Consider the following 10480-nt stretch of genomic DNA (forward strand, 5'->3'; position numbering starts at 1 on the left):
ACTAACCCATGTAGGTATGTTGAAAGTGCAACTCACTCCAACGGATTGCTCCAAATGATCTACATCAACATTGAGCATCCACATCTTCAACACCTACATGAAGTCATCATCGACAAAACCCAAGGTTAGTTCATCCCTCTCAAAGGGGATCTCACATCTAGGGGGAGCTTAACTCTAAGACTTGAGTCAAAGCAACTCTAATGGTGTGAACACATCAATGCATTATGTAAAAGTGTTAACCCCACTTGAGCTTAAACGATGAGTATGACCTATGATCAAATGTTTATCATTTGACTCCTAAGTCAATGTATTCATATATAGATGACCTAGTCATCGCCAATTGTTTGATACATTCTAGAATTGGTTGTGCATGTTTTGCCACATATTTCATTTGCCATCTTATTGTGTGAGCATGTTGGTGCATATTTTACTCATTCAAGGACATCCACTTGTTGTTTTGATTGTTTGGTTCTTCCTTCTTTTGGCCAAGTGGATGGACAAGAATGCCTAAGAACTTTCTCTAGCTATCTATGCTCTTCTCGTCTCAAACTCTATTCATGCTACATCACAAAATTTGATCAAGTCAGATTCGAACCACTCTGTGTGAGGAGCACTCGGAGTCCCCGATTCGTCATAGACTTAAACTTCCAAAACTTCTTTGTGATTCTCGGTCTGACCGATTCCTCCATTTCGGTCCTATCAAGATCACTAAGTCGATCTAGGTTTTCAATCTCGGTGCAACCGATTTGAACTTTTCGGTCACACCGAGTTGCTGTAACTGAACACAGTTATGCATCTCGGTGCCACCGAGTTGTTCCACTCGGTCACACCGACAGGGTCAGGCTATATATAGTCACGGGCAAAAATTTGGAAACTTCTCTGAACCCCTTCGCCCGTGTAATAGCTCGCTCTGCCTCCAAGGTCTCTGGATCGTCTCCTTGTCGCCAGCGGCCTCCTGTCGCTGGTCTCCGCCGCCGTCAATGGAATTCAACCCCGCCGTTGCCTCCGTAGGGAGTTCATCGCCAAGCTAGGGTATGGACTCGATCACAGTGCTATCCTCGTCCGATTCCTAGCACATTGTGTTCATATTGATTCTTGCCACGATTGAAACACTCCTATCAAGTCAATGCAATCCGTAGATTAGATGAGATTTGAAAATTTAGGGTTAGGTTTCCGCCGATACCATCTCGGACCCACCGAGGTGAAAAACTCGGTCCCACCGATTTGGCTTATGCCATTGCACTAGTAACTCTCGGTTTGACCGAGAATTGCTAATTGGTGCGACCGATTTTAGGACTTTGTGAAACCCTAGCAGTCTTGGTGCCACCGAACTGTGATTCGGTCCAACCGAGATCATCAGTTTAGGTTCCAAAACTGCTTCGGTATCACTGAGTTTGAAAATCGGTTGATCCGAAATGCTTTCTGTGGAAAACTAAAACTGAATTTTTGAATCATTCTTTTGCAAAAAATCTCTGCATTTTGTGATGCTCATCCACTCCATCTCATCTATAACTCTTCACAGGGTCAGCAGTCAGAGTTTTCAGCATGTCAGACTAGAGTGACAGTCAGAACAAGTCAGAAGGGCAGATGCAAATGAGTGAGGACTCTAGTCCCTCCAGCACTTCAGATGAAGGCAGCAGGAGCACTCCTAGCAACCTGCCTAAGGCTGCTACCAGGCAAAGGAAGAAGAGAATTTCTGACTCTGAAGATGAGGATTATAGAGCTGAAGAGGATGAAGCTACTTCCAAGAAAGTAGTACTCAAAAGGAGTATGGCTCAGCAAAGCATACAAAGCCAGGCATGAAGATTAAAAGGCCTGCAGGAAGACAACCAATGTCCAAAGCCAGAGCATCAACTCAACTACCTGAAAAGCCTTTGTCCAAGGAGCCATCTCTACACCACCAACTGAAGATCAAGCCTGAGAGTCGATCTAGCACTATGCATTTTCTATGAACTTTTTGGTAACTTGTTGCCAAAGGGGGAGAAAAATGTATAGATCATAGGCTTCGAGAGAGAGAGTGTTGTTTTTGTTCTCTCTTGCTTTGGTGGTTTAAAACTTGTTTGCTTTTGATTGCTTGAGATACTATGCTATTCTTGTGAGACATTGATGATCATGTGTTTGATCTTAAGCTACACTTATGCATGTTTGATGATATTATCTTATCTATCCTATGTGATCATTCACTTTGCTTGGTGATGAGTGCATGTATTCAATATTTATCATTTTGAGCGCTCCACCAAGATGTATGTGACATGGAAGAGTAATCCATGAGCCTAATTTCTTGTGCATTTGCAGTCCAAAGCAAATCTTAAACTATGCACAAATTTAGGGGGAGCTCTTGCTTATCACATACTTCTCAAAGCGATGATGTTTTTCAATCTTATTATCATTTGTCGAAGCTTTGATCTATATGTTGTCATCAATTACCAAAAAGGGGGAGACTAAAAGTGCAACTATCCCTAGGTGGTTTTGGTAATTCACAACAACATATAGCTCATTGAGCTAATGCTATTCCAAGACATATATTTCAGGAAAGCTCAATGAATGGCATGGCATGGATGATGAAAGTGGATCCCTCAAAATACTAAGGACAAAGGATTGGCTCAAGCTCAATAGCTCAAGACTCTTCATTTTATATTTTAGTGATCCAAGATCACATTGAGTCTATAGGAAAAGCCAATACTATCAAGGAGGGATGAGGTGTTGCTTAATGGGCCTCTTGCTTCATGTGCTTAGTGATATGCTCCAAAACCCTCAGCTACTTTCTCACATCCACAAATGACCTAAACCCAAAGCCAAAATCGGTCACACCGATTCTTCTTATCCGGCGCCACCGATTTCAAATGTCATAGCCACTGCCACAAACCCTAGGCAAATCGGTTCTATCGATAGGGATCTCGGTCTCACCTGGATGGGATTGTAATCTCTCTATTTCCCTTCCTAACGTTTCGGTCAAACCGAAGTGAGCGATCGGTCCCACCGAGATTGCAATGTAAACTCTCTGTTTCCCTTTTGTAACATTTTGGTCTCACCGAAAAGAGCAAATTGGTCCCACCAAGTTTACCTGACCAACTCTCTGGAAAGCTTATTACCAAAATCGGTCTCACTGAGTGTGTGTAATCGGTCTTACCGAGATTACGTTATGCCCTAACCCTAACCGAATCGGTCTCACCGAGTTGCATGTCAGTCCCACCGAAAATCACTAATGGTCACTAGGTTTACTAAATCGGTCCGACCGAGTCTATTGAATCGGTCCCACTGAGTTTGGTAAATTGTGTGTAACGGTTAGATTTTGTGTGGAGGCTATATATACCCCTCCACCTCCTCTTCATTCGTGGAGAGAGCCATCAGACTAAACCTACACTTCCAACTTACCATTTCTGAGAAAGAACCACCTACTCATGTGTTGAGGCCAAGATATTCCATTCCTACCATATGAATGTTGATCTCTAGCCTTCCCCAAGTTGCTTTCCACTCAAATCTTCTTTCCACCAGATCCAAATCCTATGAGAGAGAGTTGAGTGTTGGGGAGACTATCATTTGAAGCACAAGAGCAAGCAGTTCATCATCAACGCACCATTTGTTACTTCTTGGAGAGTGGTGTCTCCTAGATTGGCTAGGTGTCACTTGGGAGCCTCTGACAAGATTGTGGAGTTGAACCAAGGAGTTTGTAAGGGCAAGGAGATCGCCTACTTCGTGAAGATCTACCGCTAGTGAGGCAAGTCCTTTGTGGGCGACGGCCAGAGTGGGATAGACAAGGTTGCTTCTTCGTGGACCCTTCTTGGGTGGAGCCCTCCGCGGACTCGCGCAACCGTTACCCTTCGTGGGTTGAAGTCTCCATCAACGTGGATGTACGATAGCACCACCTATCAGAACCATGCCAAAAACATCCGTGTCTCCAACTGCGTTTGAATCCTCCAAACCCTTCCCTTTACTTTCTTGCAAGTTGCATGCTTTAATTTCCGCTGCCTATATACTCTTTGCATGCTTGCTTGAACTGTGTGATGATTGCTTGACTTGTCCTAAGATAGCTAAAATCTGCCAAACTCTAAAATTGGGAAAAGGTTAAGTTTTTAATTTGTCAAGTAGTCTAATCACCCCCCTCTAGACATATTTCAAGGTCCTACAGGCTCTCATTTTGATGAACTAACCTTAGGCAAGCTTGGCAAAAATGTGTGGCAAAGTGTGGCAATGCTAGGCCTAGAACCAAACAACCCCTTTGTGTCTATGACATGTGGGGCTCACTACTCATTAAAAAATCTTTGCCTTAGGTGTGGCTAGAACCAAGAACCTACCTAACTTGGTCAAACTTGCCTAAGGTTAGGTGTAGCAAAGTGTGGCAAGGTGTGGCTAGGAACCAAACAACCACTTAGATTGCCACACGTAAGGTTAGGAAAGTTTGACTAACTTAGGTGAGTGTTTGGTTCAAGCCACACCTTAGGCAAGCCACACTAAGGCCCCACATGAAATACACGCAAAAATGTGGCAAGATTCCCTTAGGCTTGCCAACTTGTGGCTCTCATTTTGAAGAACTAATAACTTTGCCTAAGCTTAGTTGTGTCAAAGTTAGTCATGAATTAAGTTCAACCATGGAGTCTTCTAGATTATACATGTGGCAAAATCTGCTAGATGATATCCAACGGCCGGTGGTGCTCGGATTTGCCATCTTTGTACCATCGGATTGGCTTCATCCAACGACCAACTTTCAAAAAATTTCACACACCACATAGGGGGTATAGATATAGATCTGCCGATCCGTTGCAATGGATCCAAAGTACATCTATTTAGTGGAGTGCACTTTAAACACATTATCTATCTATTTTTATCTAACCTTTCATAGCCATGCAACCAAGCCACATAAGCTTCATGGGTGCCCCCACATCATATTATTCATACTACGTTGACTGAAAAAAAGATAAATCACCCAAAACAAGATCTTCCCGTTTTTTGTTCCTACGACGTTGTGCCGTGCACGTACCTACTAGTTGTATAGTGATAGTACTAGTAATATAGTATTAGGAGTACAAACTTGGTACTAGTAGGAGTAGTACTAGTACGGAATGCTCCTACTCTATCAATGAGCCCCATCTGACACCAAATTTCTTGGATTCCGTGCTACAGCTAGATCTTCCCCTCGTTTCTGTTTTCCAACCCGGCGGTGAGTGGGGTGTGGTTTGCCAATAGTAGGTTTGCTCAACGGCGGTCCCACATGAAAGTGAAAATTCTAGGCAACACGCCTTGCCTAAGCTATGTGTCGTGCCGGAAGGGCCGTGGAGTACTCCCGATTCCCGGGCGTGTGGGGGTGCGACGCGAACACGGCAGGCCTTTTCCTTTTACTAACAATGTGCCCGTGCATTGCGACGGATCCAAAGTACTCCCTCCATCTGGAATTACTTGTCGCAAAAATGAATAAAAATGGATGTATCTAGAACTAAAATATGTCTAGATACATTTATTCCTTCGACAAGTATTTCCGGACGGAGGGAGTAGTAGAATAGTAGTACTTGTTCGCAAACTTGAAAGAAATCACTCTTGTTTTGATATACTCCTAATATATTACTCCCTCTGTACTAAAATATTTGTCTTTTTAGAGATTTCAAATGGACTATCACATACAGATTATACAGACATATTTTGAAGTGTAGATTCACTCATGTTGCTCCGTATGTAGTCACTTATTGAAATCTCTAGAAAGACAAATATTTAGGAATAGAGGGAGTACTTTTCACTCAAAATATATTTCTCAGGCTGTTTTGATGAGGTGAGGGAGGGATGTGGTTGCTTTCAAGATAATAAGGGGTTTTCTGCAAATTGGAGCAGAGAAGTGGGTATTGTTGCAAAAATGCCACAACTTACGTCACAGCCATTAGATGCAGATCTAATGGTCAGAAACAACGGGTGACAGACACACCACCATCACCAACTGAGTCTTTTATAAGGACTAGCAAGATGCCCATGCATTGCATGGAACATCAAATGTGGGAGAAAAGGATGAACGAGGGAAGGCCTTATTTGCAAATGTGGAGAGGGGTGTGGGTATCTTTTTGCAAAATTGCCATGGTTTCCTTCCTATCCATCAGATATAAATCGGACGGCTATATTGCAGGATCGCAGACACAGCATCATCACCAACTCTGTTTTTTATAAGAGTAGAGAAAAAAGTAGGAGTAGAGAAACATGGATAAATTGTAACATTTGGTTCCGCTCCTTAGCATGATCGATAGATATAAATAACGATTGGAAATGCTAGGGAGGGGCTATTTCCTCCAGATAAGCAGGGTACGTAGTACTAGGTTGGCGCATCATCGGTTTGGTCACACGCGGTCCGACATGTTCTAGTGTTTCTAGCAAGATGCCCGCGTGTTGCACGAAGTTGATGCAAAAGGTAAGCACAACTTATAAATTGATGGATGGAGTACTAGTTACAGTGATGCATATAATTAAGCAAAGGGATAGCACATGTCGGTATTGACTGGAACGAGAATGCAACAGCACAAGAAGAATTAAGGCCATGATGATGCGATCACAGTGGTGGTTACAGAAGGCAATAAGAAAGATGGATCCATGAATGTACGACCTCCTCCTCCTCAACTTGGTGCACCGGGCCACCGGCCGACGGCTAAGGAGTGGCGGCTTTTGTGGCGAGGTCGAGGTGCTTCTCAGCAAAGGCATCCAAGGCTTCCAGCCGGTTGAGGAAGGCCAACGTCGTAGCGTCCTCACTGGCCTTGTAGATACCTATGTACATGATTTGCTTGTACACGTGGATGTGCAGGCCAATGAATTCTTGCAGGGCGAGGCGCCTCGCGGCGAGCGCGACCTCCAGGTGGACATTCTTCGTGGCGTCGGCGGGCAGTTGCAGGGCCACTAGTGCTTGTAAGAGGTTCCGGCCATGGAGGCCGATTAGGGTGGCAGGCAATGAGGAGCCCGAGCGCGCGGGCTGGAGGAGCACGGCGATGTCGTCCACGAGCTTCTTGAGGAAGGTGAACTTGTTGCTGGTGGCAACGATCATCTGGTCCAACTAAGGGTCGTAGTTGGCATCGACAGCTGCCATCCACCAGCCAGTCTCCAACACCGTCTGGAGACGATCCTCGGTGCCATGCCGCAAGCCGGCGTCGTGGACCATCTGACATAGCCGCTGGCCGCTCACGCGCATCGCCGCCATGGGTCTGGAGTGAGCTCTTTTGCGCTTAGTGTAGGTGCTTAGGCAAATGCTTAGGTGCGTACGATGTGGTAGATGCATTGAATGGAGGGGCGCCTTTATATGAGGGCAATGAGGGCAAACTGCATTGCATTCACATCGTGCAGCCTCTTTTCCCGGACCTCCTCCCATTACTTCCCTCATGCATTAATTGAAGGAGGATGCATTGGCCGTTCAACATTTCGAGAACCGCTACTCCCTCCCTCGTCTGCATTAAAGCCATATCTGGAATTGCGCCACCCACTGTCAAATCGAATACTCCCTTCATCTAGGTGAGTAAGTCATCTTACGAAAACCAAATAGTAAACACATAGGCGCGGTGCATTAACTCTCACGTTGTTTCTTATTTTTTGACATAAATAGAGGAATCAACCAATAAGAGATGTGGGGCTTGTATGCTTTTAATGACTTGAGACTATCAAACATGACATGCAGTGGTCAGTTCGTTGCACGCAATGATATTAATAATGCTTAGTATCATACTAGCTCCGTCCTGGTTTATTAGTCCCCATTATAATTTGTGATAAATTTTGACCAAAGATTTAACTGATAAAATGTTAGTGCATGTCAACAAAAGTTATATTGTTGGATTCGTATTTGAACATAGTTTTCAATGATATAATTTTTGATGGCATGCATAAACATTTCATTAGTTAAATTTATGGTCAAAATTTGACAAAGATTACAATGGGAACCAATAAACCAGGCGGGGGTTTTCCTGCACGCCCGGCTGAACGCGCCTCCTCGCCTCCATCAAACCCCTCCGTTAAACCCGCATGCAAACGGAGAAACCTACTCTGGCCACACGTCCGTTCATGAGCGGGCCGAAATTAAACGCAACACGGGGCGAGCTCCTCCCATCCGCCCTTAGTTTAAATGAGGCCAGATGCCATCCAAGATCCTACCGTCCGCCCTCTATTTACATGAGGCCAGACAGACAGCGGGCAAGAATCGCACCCCTCCACCCCTCCCCCATCTCCTCCTTCACCATTTTCTCCACTCTTCCAATGGCTTCCCAGGAGCCGTTCTCCGGCATATTACCCGACTGGGTGGTCCGCCGAGCCCTCCGGATACGGACGAGGCTGCTCGATGCTTCACCAATCTTGCTTGGCCCGACGGAGCCAGTTGCCGCCCTAAGCAGGTGCGTGGTTCAGCAACTCACCGCTCCAGTTCAGCTCGATGAGGAGTGGCGAGTTGCTCCACGCCGGCATGGCAGCGAATACGCCAGGACGGACGTCATCGCTGTCGCGTCGTACCGTGCCACCAGTGTCTGCGGTGGCCGCACCTTCCGTGTCTGTGGGCGCACCTCCCGTGCCTGCGGCCGCGCCTCCCGAGCCTGTGGCAGTGCCATGCAGGCAGAGACAGAAGCCGGGTGCGTGGAGAGCGACGAGTCGGTGCCCAGCTTCTCCTTGTCTGCCACCATCATCGAGGAGAAGTAGAACACGGGAGGCTGCCGCCACTTGGGTCCCATGAAGGCCACCGCCGAGGCGATGACTGCGCCTTCAGGTGGTTTCTTTGCTGCTTCGTCTCTTCCGAGGACCTTCGTCGACCCCGCAAGTGTTTGCTGGACATGAGGAAAGCAAAGGGATCTTCGGGCGGCCATTTAGATTATGTACTCCTTCTCCAGCTGGCGGGAAATATTTGTTCTAAGAATGGATAAATTGTATGTATCTATAACTAAAATAAGTCTAGATACATCCATTTCTAGGACAAGTATTTCCGGATGGATGGAGTATTAATTATACCAAGAGAGACGGATTGGCACCGCTTAGTTCATGTAAATGTAATGAAATCCATCATGTTTATATGAAGATCCGCCTTTTTTATACGAAATCCTTCATGCTTATATGAAATCAGTCTGTCTTTGCACGGATTTCATCTGATTGGTTAGAGTTGTGAAAAGGTATGTCTCTGGCGTTTGATGTCATCCTCCGCGGAAGGATGTGGGAGGAAATTTGCCGGCTGCCGTTGGAGATGCTCTTATGCAGGAAATAATAGAGTGACATCCAATCCATTTGAGTTAATTGCCTGTATGATTATCCCTTTATAAAAATTTAATTGCATGTACAGTGTACATGTGACTTGCAGAGTGGCTACAACTTCGTACAGAAAGTTAAAAAGAAACAAGTCCATCCTTAATCTTGTATTCTAAGTACTCTGTGGGTTCCACTATTAGTACAGTAGCGAAAGAAGTATATATTAAATAAGTAATATATAATATAAAAATCTAAAGTTAAAAGACATAATTTGAACTCATGTCATCGCGTTGTGAGCATCTGACGCTAACCAGTCCAGCACATTTTTGTTGTAGACCATGCTGGAGATATATCTCCATGTCTACTCTTATACTCCATTCGTTCCTAAATATTTGTCTTTTTCAGATTTCAAATGGACTACCACATACGGATGTGTATGTAGACATATTTTAGAGTGTAGATTCACTCATTTTGCTTCGTATGTCTTTCTAGGAAGGGGTCAGATTTCTCCTTGATTTATTTATGAGATATCCAGATGGCACTGCACCGCCAAGAAAAGAGGGTAACATCAAAATTATGGACTACTTTTTTGAGTATGTTGGTAAGGTCCGGTCATAGTCACTTGTTGAAATCTCTAAAAAGACAAATACTTCCTCTATCCAGAAATACTTGTCATCAAAATGGATAAAAGGAAATGTATCTAGACGTATTTTAGTTTTAGATACATCTCTTTTTATCCATTTTGATGACAAGTATTTTCGGACGGAGGGAGTATTTAGGAACGGAGGGAGTAGGAAACAGAGTTGGTGACGATGGTGTGCGTGCCATCCTGCAATATAGGCCGTCGGATTTATATCTAACGGATAGGAAAGAAACTATGGCAACTATGGCAAAAATATACCCACACGCCTCTCCACGTTCACAAATAAGGCCCTCCCTCGTTCAGCATTTTCTCTCACAAGATAAACTACTCATACAAATGCATCTTGATGTTCCGTGCAACACACGGGCATCTAGTTAGTTTCTTTTAAAATAGTTGTTGCGATGATTGGGTTGAAGTGATATATTTTATGTCTGCCCCGAATGATTTCAGATTCACTAGTAGTAACAAAGAAAAGGTTGCCTTGTTAATTAACAGAAAACAGGGTGAAAACTATCACATGAGACCAGTAAAAACAAGGCACACTGGGTTCAGCGTCATCGTCACTACAGTTGTGCACGCGCGAGAAGTCTACATATCGAGGGGGCTACCGAGAGGGGCACCGAGACACAATGTTTGAGAGATAAACCAATTGACAGATTATGA

Source organism: Triticum aestivum, chromosome 1B (assembly GCF_018294505.1).
Source record: "Triticum aestivum cultivar Chinese Spring chromosome 1B, IWGSC CS RefSeq v2.1, whole genome shotgun sequence".
NCBI lineage: Eukaryota > Viridiplantae > Streptophyta > Magnoliopsida > Poales > Poaceae > Triticum > Triticum aestivum.